Source organism: Arachis hypogaea, chromosome 1, assembly GCF_003086295.3.
Source record: "Arachis hypogaea cultivar Tifrunner chromosome 1, arahy.Tifrunner.gnm2.J5K5, whole genome shotgun sequence".
Lineage (NCBI taxonomy): Eukaryota > Viridiplantae > Streptophyta > Magnoliopsida > Fabales > Fabaceae > Arachis > Arachis hypogaea.
The window spans coordinates 48,502,100-48,515,303 of record NC_092036.1 but is presented as its reverse complement, the minus strand read 5'-3'; positions in this window follow the sequence as shown (position 1 = coordinate 48,515,303).

The window sequence follows — 13,204 nt, the reverse complement described above, 5'->3', positions numbered from 1 at the left end:
TGTGGAAGCCAGCATAATCAACATTAAATAACTAATCATTATGCAAAAACTAAATCATGTTATTAAAATAAACCTTATATAAAAATACAAACATAAACTAGCATAGGAAAATTAAAAAAATAAAAAGAAAAAGAATAACAAATTCAGTACAAAGTCATCACTTTACAAAGCAAAATTTACATCTAAAACACACTATTCAGCTGAGCGTATAGCTTCATCTAAGACTTCATGATTCCATATCTAACAGAATATTTGAAGTGGTTATTATATTCACCATCTGTCAATATCACAATCCACAAATGGCTCTCTTCGTTCCCATAAAACCCGGGAAAAGATTCAACTAATCTATATAAAGAAATCCAAAAACAAATAAAGATACATTTTGGAGACTGTTGAGGAGCATCTTTTGTTCTTGTTTTGATCCTGCCACAGCTGCGGTTGCTGCTGCTGTTATTGCAGTTGTTGCTGGTGTCATTATAGTCGCTGTTACACCCATTTTCACACCATCTGCGGCCTTCATTACACTGGCTATTTTAGCAAATGCTGCAACCCCTCCAGTAAGTATAGCCCTCAATGCAACTATTGCTTTTGTTGCCATATTCTACCTGCAAAAGAGCAAATCAAATTTGATACCAACTTGCACACTAAGCAAGCTTATAACATACATTACATGTTAGCATAGGAATGACATTTCCAAACACAAAAAAATTTACGATTTCTGAAAATCAGCAACATCAATGTAAATGCATGCCAGCGATAAACCAGCCATGAACTTTCAAGGATTGCTATTTAACCCTGTACACACAATTAAAAAAAATCACTAAAGGATGCTAATGTCTTGCAATCTCAAGTAAGAGCCAAGACAATGATTGGAAAATGTAGCAGTAAGACCACCTCAAAAATATCATTAACTGTGATCTTATCAAAGTCATCTCCTTCAAAACCATCTGCAGCAATTGATTACCTGCAATATAAATCATCAATGAATTTTAAACACAAATATAGCATAAAAATGACTATACTTGCCAAAGAAACACCAAACAAAAAGAATCAATGAAACAAAAGTATCAGCGATCGCCTTCACAAAGGCCTCCAAGATCATTGCCATATAGAATTGATCTATCGAACCTAACCCCAATTTTTAAAGACCCATTATCTTCAAATGCGAGGAGAATTCTGCCATGGGAGCCATGGCTTGGCCCTCTGTAAATACAGTGAAAGTATATAAAAGGATTCTTAGTTTTTAGGGAGCACAAAAGTTGACCCCTCCTTCTTCAAAAAACATAATAGTATAGTAATTAACTATAACATATTTACACAAGTTCTTAGAGGTCTTTTCCTTTTTTCCCCTTCTCCCTCAAGGCGTATATATACATGATTGCATAGCGAAATTTCTTTTAGAATATAGAAAATTGACACAAATAGAAGTTCTATTAGCAATGTAAATAGAAAATGTCTCCTTCATTCTGAGGAGCATTTTCTGGACAGACATTTTTTACTGCTGGGACAGATTTGGAATTTGCTTGATTTACTTGAGGACTTGCTTCCGCTTCACTACCTGCATCATCATCTAACATACCACTGGGTATGGAGTTAGTTTCACAAAAAGATATATGTATGGACTCTTCAATAGTTCTATGTTCTTTAAGATAAACTCTATAGGTTTTGTTAATGGTTGAGTACCCAACAAACATTGCTTCATATGATTTTGGATCAAATTTTTCAAGATTTTCTTTGTTGTTAGATACAAAACATTTACATCCAAAAACATGAAAGTACTTAAAATTAGGGAGAGTTCCTTTTCATAGCTCATATGGGGTTTTCTTCAAACCTTTTCTGATGATGGTTCTATTTAGGATGTAGCATGCTGTATTTATAGCTTCGACCCACAAAAATTTTTGGAACATCATTTATGAACTCTCAAAATTACTACTTTTAGTTAAGAAATCAATTTTCAAGAACTCAGTTTAGAAACCCAGACTCGATGTGTTTATCATTTATCAAACCTCAATCTCATAATTTACTCTTTATAACTTGACTCAGCAACTACGTTATTAAGTAAAAATCAGAATTTCTGACAACCATTAAATCCCAAACAACCTTGCAAGATATATTTGCAGTTAAATGAATTTCAATTCACACTCATATAATCATCATCATACTATCACCAAAATTAATTACCATTTACTTTCACAACCAAAAACTCAATCACAATCACAATCACAGCCAATTATTCACAGTCAAAAATCCAAACTCTAACATTATAATTACTAATATATTTGCAGTTATCCACTATACTTTTGGGATTCTTAAATTGAAAACTTTTAATTTCAAAATAAAATCCCCTACCTTCGTATGAAATCAAAACAACGGAAATTTCGAAGAAACTTTTTGACCGAACTACTGAAAAAGAAAAAGTAAAAAATCGCCTATACTTCTTAGAACTCCAATTGACCGAATTCAAAGGAAAAAGGAGTTATATTACTGTCAACTTTTAGGCCAATATGCAAAGAAGAAAGATACGAATACTCTTATCGAATTAGAATTTTAATTGGAGTTAGAGATTACAAAAAATTAAAACAGAAATTTTTAGTGTGGGTCACGATTTCCTCATGCAAGCATTCGGTCTCTCTCTCTCCGTATGAAAGGAAAAGAAGCCAATGAACTTTGATGATTGTTATATGCGATTAGGAAAATGTTTGATTTTGAGAAATATTAAGTGTCATGGTTTAATAAAAAATTGAAACATGTATCACGATATATATATATATATATATATATATATATATATATATATATATATATATATATATATATATATAGTAAGTCAAGTTCCAAAGTTCCATTTCCTTTTCTTTGGTTCCTTTGTAGGCTACGTTAAATACCTTCCATTATAATAATAATAATAATAATAAATTTAATTTTTGTTTATTAAAATAATTTTTAATAAATAATTTAAATTAATAGAATAAATTACAATTAATTTAAATTTTAATAATTATAAAATTTTATTTAATTATTTTTATTAAAAATAATTTTTTTAAAAAACAAATTTTTAATATAATATAATAATTTATAAATAATTAATTATTTAATTTTTAAAAATCTAGAGTGTGTTAGCAGACATGGACCCAAGCATCATTAGCAGACATGGATCCAAGCATCATTCTTGATATGGTTGAACTTAAGTTTAATTTTTAGTACTTTGTTGACTGCTTATTAACTGGAGAGTGAAGCTGATAGTGTACATCAGAAATCGTTGTACCTTTAGCTTTGAAGATTTTAGTCCATGGTGGATGCTAGAATAATTCATGTTAAATTATACACCACCAAAAGCTAGGGTCCACCAACTGTCAGACCAATGTATGTCGACAAGATAATCTTTCACCTTATTTATGTGTCTTTTTTATTTTTAGTTAATTATTAAGTAATTAATATTTTTTTTTTCTCTAACGAAAAGAAAGTACCATGGCTTCTCATGGTGAACCTGATCTTAGCGTTAAGTATTTTTACAAGAAAAATATTGAGTACCATCGAATTTATTATTGAATTTATTAAATAAATTTTTCGGTAATTAATTTACCATTGGATATATCGTCATCTTAGAGTTGATGGTATAATCAGTGCCAGAAACTATTTACCGGTAGATTATTTTTGTCTGACACTAATTACCAACGACTTTTTTGTCAGCTTTTTCAATGAATTTGTTCAAATTGCGTTGCTGATTGCCTTCGGATTATTTCGACAAAAACTTTGGTGCCATATCACATGGTTTTGGAGCCTAATTACCATCAAATTTGTCTCTCGGTAAATCCTACAGAAGTTTTTATTTTTTTTTTTGCACAACAAAGTCATAATTAATAGTCAAATTAAAACTCTTGTTAAGAAAATTGTGAGTAGAACTTCAAAATTACCAGAAAATAACAAATTATTTTATTAAAAATAAATGGTATGAATATAATAAAATGTCATAGAAGTAGAATACAATGAAGTAGACATAAAAAAATTAAATCCTTAAACTCTACAGATCTCGATAATCATTGTTGTCATCATCGTCTTCCCCCTGCTGAGGCATCGGAGTAGGTGCTGATGTTGGTGCCCCACCAGTAGCGTTGCCGCTAGTACTAGCAACGCCGCTGGCTTGAGGTGCACATATGTTGTTTGTTCACTTCTATCTACTCTCACAAACGATCTAGTTGCTCCAGCTTCTCCTTCAGGTTCAAGCTGATGGAAATGGCTCCTCCCACGCGTTCAAGAAGGTCAATGTATGTAACACTCTATCACATTAAGCCTTACCTTTAGCCATAAAGTAAAGGGTGATAAAGCGTCACGACAGTTTTAAAACTCAAAACATAGTAAATATCTAAGAATTTATACAACTAGAAGTTTGATGAAGGAATAAGAGCTCAAAGTCGCATAAAGCGGAATTATAAGCGCAAAACATTCACACGATAACTAAAATGCGTAGGCACGACAAGAATAGAACATAATATATACAACCTTGCATAAAGCTCCAAGATACAAGGTAGTAGCTAATAGATAACCAACTTATCCAAAAAAGGGAACTAGCCGCAGCTCGCAGAGTTTGGGCCGACTAGTCAAAAGATACAACATAGTTTTTATAAAAGGCTTACTTCATATCTCTCAAAATTTAAAGCAAAAACCTCTAAGGCAACAAAATATACAGTAATCAAAAGTGAGAGAAATCTACAACCAAATAAACAAAAGACCAAAATGTGATCCATCCCCCGTTCTGTCACCATTTGCAAACTCACTAAGGTGGGTTGCGACTTGCATCGGAAAAAACAACAATATATGGTATGAGAATCGGAGATTTTCAGTATGGTAACAATGCCCAATAGATAAGATATAAGGTTCTAAAAAGCCAGAGGCAATCCTAGAACTTCACATCGATACAGATATTCAAGTTTAATGAAATATATATATGTAAATTAAACCAAGAACATGGTAATCTAACTTAAGGGATTTCTAACTAATACTAGTCACTACTGTCCCACAACCTTCACCAACCTATCCTTCATGTGATCTCATTGCCACTGCCTACCGAACCTCTTCAATCCCAGCAGAAAACACAGGTAATGCAAACAAGTAAAGCACAAGTAATATACATATACATCAAGTAAAACAAATAGCAAGTAAACATGTAATTCATTTAGGCATAACAGAAGTTAAGCAAAGCAAACAAGCATATAGAAGATGCATATGATGAATGCCTGTCCTATTAGCTGTGATATCACATTATCGGTTCAAAGTTGCCAATCTGACACATCCTTTCGGATGTAGCCTTTCTGCCACGCCAGGGATATAGTGCCTTGCATACTATCGTTCCAGGGATATAATGCCTAACACACTATCGTTCTAGGGATATAGTGCCCGGCACACTATAATACACATCGCAGGGATATAGTGTCCTGCACACTCTTGCGGATGAGAAGGTTATATGAATGGAATACTACCTCAGCCCTCACATCTGAACGTAGGCAGGAGACTACCACATTCCCTACGTTGGCACCGCTACCTTGACAAGTGAGATTCACCACCATCCTTACCCGAGGTGCTTAGCGACTTACCACAATGATATATCATCATAATTTATCATCCAAAAATCACTTTCCATATCTAACAAGTCCACTATTCCTTTTCAAGTTCCAAACTCATTGCAACCATCATCAGTTCTCCATTTCTCAAATTCATCATCAATCTAGCACTCCATCAATTTACATGACCAATCCATCCACATTACATCCCAAGCCTAAGTCACCAGCTCTAAACTCATAACCAAATAATCCTATTAATTCACCCAAAGCCTTCTCACTTGTCCCAAAGCCTAAAGAATAGCTAGGGGATCTCAACTAGTAATTAAAGCGGTTTAGAAGGCTAGAGGAGTGCTTAAAAACACAAAAAATACATTCTTTAGCAAAACAGGGTCATGCGTACGCACGCACAGCCCCGCATATGCATGGGTGTCATTTTGACAATGTCATGTACGCATCTATAGTCTGCGTACGTGAGAGTTTGAAACAGAAAGGTTTGCCGCATACGCATGCCAAGGTCACATACACGAGAGTACTTGGAAGCGGCCAATTCTCACGTCGCGTGCACTGTCTGCGTAAGCATGTCTCAAAAATCTTTGAAGAAGTTAAAAGCTATAGAATTCAGATTTTCGTACCAAATTTCAAACGTGCATAACTTTTTCGTTTTAAAATAATTTTCATCCATTCTTTGAATGTCTTTAACCTCTTGGACCCAACTTTTATTTAATCAAGTTTCATCAAAATTGAGGATCCAAAGGCCAAGTTATGCCTCGTCAAAGTTCATAAAAAATAAGATTTTTCCAAAGTTATCAAAAGTCTCTAATTTCTAAAACACTCGATCCAAAACTAACCAACCATATGTCACTTCACTACCCAAGGACCCAAAATTAATACTAAACACAACTCAATCGCTTCTGCATCATTTCACACTTAATACCTTTCGATTCTTTCAAAATCTCTAATCACCAACTTCACTATTCTCACAATTATACCCAACCATTATCAACATCAATAATCATCATCTCAAACGTCAACAATTACCACCAATCCTCAATCATTTCCATTATTTCATAGCATCATAATTATTATCATTTTACAACATCATACCCACATCTCATTGCATACAAACTCATTTAATCTACAGTCACAAATTTTCATCTCTTATTATCAAATTCACAATTATCATTAATCCATTGCATCAACACAACTTCCATCATACAACTCAATCCACATTTGAATATTCACCCAACATTCACATGCTATTAACCATATTTTGCATATTCAATCATTCAATCCTATCTTAAGGGCCACTAGCCTAAGTTTCACGAAACATTACATATTAACTAAAGAAAACCGAAACCATACCTTGGCCGATTCCTGCACAATCCAAAACATCAAAATGACCTCTTTCATAAGTTCACCAAGCCTCCAAACAAGCTCAACAATTTTTCAGCCATTGATGAAGGGATATTGTTATGTCGGTAAAGAATTTCACAAATGAAATCTCGTTGCAAGTATAGTTCTAAACCAACAAATAATTCCTCAATCAAAAATCTGTTTGTCACAAGTACAAACCCCAATAAAAAATTGAAGTATTTAAATCTCGGGTCGTCTCTAAAGAAATTGCAGGGAAGTGTGCTCAATTATTGGTTATGGACAAGTGTTTTTGGTAGTGTTGGATGATGGTTGAAGAAGGGAAGGAAAAGAGAAGAAGAGAGAAGAAGAAAAGAAATAGAAAGAAGAGAAGAAAAGAAGGTGGGTGAAACAGGGCAATCCACGCGTATGCATCGGATGACACGTAAGCGTGGATAGGTGAATGGGAGCGACGCGCACGCGTGCGTCATGCATACGTGTGATGGGTTATTTAGTGTAGCGATGCATATGCGTGCGTTGACACGTACACGTGATTCCAGCCCAAAACTCGCACAACTCTCGGGTTTTATTATGGAAGGTGGAATTTTGGATCCACGCGTACGCGTGGGTGACGCGTGCGCGTGGATGGTTGAATAAGCTTAAGGTACGCGTACGCGTATGTTGGTACTCTGTTTTTGAAAATTTTTCTAAGTTATTGCACCAAACCAAGTATTCCAAACCTCCAAACAACAACCAAAATACCACAAAATCTTATTTAACATACTGAACTACCAATTTAACTCAACAAACAAAACAAAATATGAAATCAAACTAATTTTTACCGATATCTACAAAAAGTAAAAATGAAAAGATGTTACCATGGTGGGGTGTCTCCCACCTAGCACTTTTGTTTATTGTCCTTAAGTTGGACTTATGGGGAGCTCCTCATCAAATTGGCTTGTGCTTGTACTCATCCTTGAACTCCCGCCAATGCTTGAATCTCCAATAAGCTCCATCATTCAAAAGTAATTCCTCCAAGCCTTGATGGAGTTCTTCACAAGCTAAGGGCTCCCAAAGTTGATTCTCCTTGTGCGATCCGGGATCCCACACTTTGTTTTTGTTACTCGTCTTCAAGTCGATCATCATTATTCCATCCGGGTGGCAAGCAAGATGAATTCTCAATGAAGTGCCTAACTCTCCTCCTAGACCCATCTAATTGAGCACTAGTCCAACCTTTGTATTTCACCATTTGATGTGTCAACCAAAATGAGCCTTGATTTGCAATGCCAACCACGAAACATCCTCCTCTTACGCTTCATGCCATAAAACGTCTTAAGTTGACCATCCGTTTCAAGCAAGCCATACTCAAGTGGGACAATAAAGCAAATAGAGATGACTTTTACCCACTCAAAATGAAGTATTAGATGACAACCTAGGTAAAGAAGCTTCCAAGGATCTTGACAAAGTGTGTTCAACTCCCGTCCTTCTTTTTCTAAGGACTTCCACCTCTTCACAAGATTTCTCAATTTCAATCATTTGTTCATGAATGTTATCTAACTCTTTTCCCTTACTAAAATCATAACTGGTAGGGTAAGAGAAGTCTACCTCCACAATACTTTCAAATTCACCGGGAGAAGGTTTTTTAAGTTCAAAGGATTCTTCACCACTAAGATTTGATGCTTGATCTTTATTGCCATGGAAACTCAATTCTTGCTCTATCCCGTCTAATTCTTCATATGGAATATGCCTTGGAGGTTGTGCACTTTCCTCCTCAACATCAAATTCAATCTTCTTGGAGGGGTTTTCTTTCACTCTAGGTTCCCATGGAGGTTTCGCATCTCCTAAGTCTTTAACCAACTTTTCCTCTTCTTCAACAATCATAGCTTCCTCCAATTGTTCTAACACAAAACAACATTCCTCATTTTCCACCGGAATTTCCAATCTCTCCTTTATGCTATGCTCTTCATTTAATTCTCCACATGTGGCCATGGGAGTACTTTGAGTGTTCAAGAATTGGGAGGCTAGCTGGTTTACGATGTCGGCCAAGGCGACTGTGAGTTCTAGTGTCTCCCTTTGCATCTCTTCTTGCTCTCGAAGTAACGTAGTGAGAGAATTGTCCATTGGGGTTTGGGGTGGATGGGAGGGTTCATCATGTTGGAGAAAGGGTTTATAATAGGAAGGTGGTTCATGATGATAAGGATGTGGTGGTTCAACACTCCCCATTTATTATACTTGTTGCACAACACACTCCAATCCTTTGTCCTCAAGTTGAGATTCTACAATCCCCTTTATACTTCCCCCTTCAGTTGCTCCTCCACAATCATCCACGGGCATGTTTTTATTGTGGCATGAATCCCATGAGTCCAACTTTTGATGGACAGTTGCTTGAAGTCGATCCATTACTTCCTTGAGATGATTCATTGGCTCTTGTTCCACTTGGCTATCATAGGTAGGATCATATTGCTCTTGGATTGATGGATATGGGCATTCTGCTATAAAGGGTTGTGGTGGAAAAGGAAATTAATCTTGTGGTTGAAAATTTTTATACATTGGAGGTGGTTCATCTTCATAATAGTATAGAGGAAGTGGTTTTTGGAGGTATTGAGGTTGAAATTGTTGTGGTTCTAAGTGTGGTGTGTATGGCTCATATGGTTGTTGGTATGGTGGATAAGAATTAGGGTCATATGGAGGTGTTTGGTAAAAAGGGGATTGTGAGTATGGTTGAGGGCTATGTTGAAGATGAGGTTCATAGGCATATGGTGGTGGTTGTTGATAGTCACAAGGATGTCCACCATAGCTATTGGAATGATATGCATTAGGGGTTGGATTATACCTATGAGAAACCGGAGGAGGTTATTGCCAAGAAGGTTGTCCATAAGCTTGAGGCTCCTTCCACCTTTGGTTTTCCCATTCTTGATGCACATTCTCATTGAAATTCCCATTTTCTACAACATAGTTGTAACCACACTCATAGCCAAATGGATGAGAATTCATGGTAGCAAGGGAAAATAAAAACAAAAACTAGTAACAAATAAAGAGAACAAACTCCTACAACTACCAAAAACTAACAAAGAAGCAAAAGGCAAACATATTCACAATAACCAATAACAAGGCACACATTTGCAATTCTCCGGCAACAGCGCCATTTTAATGCACGAAAATTGTGTGTCGGTAAAGAATTTCACAAATGAAATCTCGTTGCAAGTATAGTTCTAAACCAACAAACAATTCCTCAATCAAAAATTTGTTTATCACAAGTACAAACCCCAATAAAAATAAACCGAAGTATTCAAACCTCGGGTCATCTCTCAAGGAATTGCAGGGAAGTGTTCTTGTTATTGGCTATGAAGGTATATTTTGGGGTTTTGTGGTAAGGGACATGAAATGTAAATGGAAAAAGAAATAAACTAACAACTAAGAAAGCTCTTGGAAAGGAACGAGAATTAGAAGGGTTGACTCCACACAACACTCCACACAACACCAAATTAGCAAGCATTCCAATTTGCCAAAACATTCCACATAACACCAAATTCACTCTAGTACACAAAACATACCCAAAAAATTAATACAAGGGTTCACAATATCAACTAAACACAAGGGTTTAGTAAAACCTTACCTTGTCTACTATAGATTGGGATAAAACCCAACAAATTTTCAATATTGGATACCACCTAAACAATAAAAAATACAAAATCTACTCAACAACCAAACCCAAAATGCAAAATTTGTTAGGGCAGAAAACTGGAACATGAATTTTGATTTCTTACCAACTTTGTTTTAATAGAAATGACGGGTTCGACAAGAGTTTTGCGTGGCCGTAAGTGGCACGTAAATCGGAGTACCGTAACTCAAGTTATTGCTAGAACAAGGAGAAGGTAAATAGTGTCATCCCTCTTCTCCTCTATTCTCATTCAGCACCCCTCTCTTCTATCGAGGGTGAAACTGAGCTAAATTCTCATTAATTGATACTAATACATGTTGGTCTTGGGCCCAACTTAGGCCCAGTCTAACTCGTTAGTATTTTTGGTTTGTTTGACCCAAAATTGGGGCAAAAACCTTTAAAATTAACGTGTGATTTCTAATTCTAAATTACTTTTTCCTTTTAAAATTATAAAATTCAATTTTTTAAATTTATTCACTCATAATTAAACTTGTTTTTCTCATTCACGGTGCTGGCCCAATTAGAGCTGGTACGCGCTTTTATTCGATAAATCATATTTTTATGCTAAATTTTATTTTCTTCATTAAATGTTCTATTTTAATATTTCTTATCATTTTCAACCTATGTTGGACAATTAAATTATATTTTTATTTTATTTTAATCAAATAATTAATTCATTCTAGTTCTTATATTGTACCTTTGCTAAGACTGCTGCACTTGTTGGTGAAGCTCCTGTGTCAGCTTCTGCACTTCCTCCCTCAAGTTGACAACTTCCTGGGGATCGACAGAGCTGTTGGCAGAGGCAGAGGAAGCTGCCAATGCGGAGGAGCAGAGGCCACTGGCGACAAACAACCTCAACTCGAAGCGGCAATTATTGTGGGGTTCAGAGGCAGTCTCGTGCCAAACCCTATTAGGATTCATTACTAAAGTCTCAAAGCCATCTTTGTCGTTTCCTCTAGGCGACTGAGATTGATGGGGTCTCCAATCACTGCATGTAATCCTCCTGTATCACACATGTTGTGATTAGGATAACATTTAATTGACTTTAAACTAAATAAATTTGAAACTCAGAATTAATTGAAACTCACATAATGGGCTGCAAATCGTTCATCAGTGAATCTCTCCTTGTTGGCCTTCAAGGTATGGATATACTTGAAGTGTCGCCTCATGATCTAATAACTTAGACTAACATATTCAAATCAACAAATAAAATAAATTAACAAACAACTAATTCAAGTAACCACTAATAAACATTACTAAACTACTTACGAGTCTGCTCTTCATCTCGATAAAAGTCGTCGACCCACCCATATACTTTGATGACTCGGCGAAGCCCTGTTAGCAATGTTTGTCAAAAAACGACACTTGAACCCCTCATCATTTCTAAGATGGGCCTCCACATCCTTCTTGATAGATGGACAGATCCAGGTCGATAGGTGGTCATGCTGCTGATGAACGTCGTTCATCATTTGATGAAGTCATTTAGCTGCCCAGTGGTTGTAGATCTTCCTAATCATAAGATTATGTTCTACATCCCATATGAATTTCAACTGTACAAGGTGAATTAACAACATTAGTTAGTCGAAATAAAATACTCAAATACAGTTAATTAATTCAACATTATTTGGTTCTTACTGCCTATTTCTAAAACCATCCCTCTCTGGTCTCAGGAGGGATCTTTGTGTAACTTGGCCACGGGTGGTCACACATTGACTTAATGACCTCGAAGATCTCCTGTGTGCAAGTATTGTTGTTTGGTGCAAACCTATCAAAGAAAAAAATCGGGTAAAGTATATTTTTTGTCCGTGAAGTTTGACAAAAATTTTAAAAATACCCCTAAGTCTTATTTTGTTTTAATTTTGTCCCACAAGTTTTCGATTTGCATCAAATATACTCCTGACGGCTAATTTTTCAAAAAAATTAAGATCAATTCAATAACAATTTCATAAGAACAACCCTCAACACAAGCAAATCAAGCATAATTTTTATGTATTATTGTTAGATTGGTATTAAATTTTTTGAAAATTTAGCCATTAAGGGTATATTTGATGCAAATCAAAAACTTCTGGGACAAAATTGAAACAAAATAAAACTTAGGGGTATTTTTGAAACTTTTGCCAAACTTTAGGGACAAAAATATACTTTACCCAAAAAATCTAAGATTAACAAACACATAGAAACACATAAACTTAAGATTAACAAACTTATGTTTAAAAAATATTATGTACTCACGCCTGTATACCATCGGGCCAAATTCTTAGCCGGATGATGGGCGATGGTGGAGGGGCATCTTGCAAGGGGCACTAGGAAATCACCTCCCGTGGGCTCTGTCGCTAGATCTCTAGGGGGCCTAGCAAAAGTAGACGTAGTTCGGGTTTGGGGCCATGATGATCTGCTAGCCTGTTGGACCTGCCTATGACGTTATAGGGGTCGACGGGATGGTCAGGGTAGAGGGCGATGAGTGAACAATCCATGGGGATTCGATGGAAACCCTCCCTCTACCATGACCAGGAGACCCACTCGATCTACCTCTGCTACTTGTCATCATGTCTACAAAGAAAATATATTATTAACACTAATCAGCATATATACTACACGAATCATTTAACAAAACTCCCCGAAAAAATTGGACATA